Source organism: Terrapene carolina, unplaced genomic scaffold (assembly GCF_002925995.2).
Source record: "Terrapene carolina triunguis isolate 2854851 unplaced genomic scaffold, T_m_triunguis-2.0 Scaffold746, whole genome shotgun sequence".
Taxonomy (NCBI): domain Eukaryota; kingdom Metazoa; phylum Chordata; order Testudines; family Emydidae; genus Terrapene; species Terrapene triunguis.
Window position 1 is genome coordinate 1091791 of NW_020665097.1, and position 982 is coordinate 1092772.

Here is a 982-nt window from a genome sequence, read left to right on the forward strand (position 1 = left end):
CCCATCTGTGCCACGACTGGGATTCCCAACCCACACACACTGTACACAGCCAGGCTGTGCCACAACTGGGATCCCTGACACACACGCACTGCACACGGCCCAGCTGTATGACGTCTGCGATCCGCAACACATACACACACGGACCATCTGTGCCCCAACTGTGTTTCCCGACCCACACATACCATACATGTCCCAGCTGTGCCATAACTGGGATCCCCGACCCACACACACCACATAGTGCCCAGCTTTGGGACCAGGGCCGGCTCCAGGCACCAGACGAGAAAGCACGTGCCTGGGGCGGCACATTGTAAGGGGCGGCATTCCGGCCAATCTTGGGGTGGCACATTCTGGCTGCCCTGCCGTGTTTTTTTTTGCTTTGGCAGCCCGGTCCGCAGCTCCGGCTCCCCATGCTCCGCCAGTCCCAGCCCAGCCCTGCAGGGGCACGGACACCAGCTCGGGGGGGCAGGAACTAGCGATCCCCGCCGCTCACCGTGCCGCCGAGCTCCCTGGGACGCGCCACTCCCCGTCGCCTGCACCGGCCTCCGCCTCCTGTGCCGCTGTGAGCCCAGCCTGGCCGAGCCGCCTTTAAAGGAGCGGCTGAGCCAGCACCTCCTGCAGCCCCCGGGAGAGGCACCCCAAGGCCGGAGGGGGGAGCCCCTCTCACCCGGCTGCGAGCGGGCTGCAGCGCCTGGTTGCCCATGGGCGGAGGGAGCGGGCGGGCGCTGCCCTTCACCCCCCTGCGAGCAGCCTTGACCGCCTTCCACGCGCTCCCTGCAGCTGCCGTTTTTGTTTGCTTCGGCAGTCTGGCCGCCTTTTTTGTTGTTGTTGTTGCTTGGGGCGGCAAAAAAGCTAGAGCCGGCCCTGTTTGGGACAACTGGGATCCCTGCCACACACATACGGCACATGGCCCAGTTTTGTCAAAATTGGGATCCCCGACCCACATGCACCACACACAGCCCACCTATGTCACAGCTGTGATCCC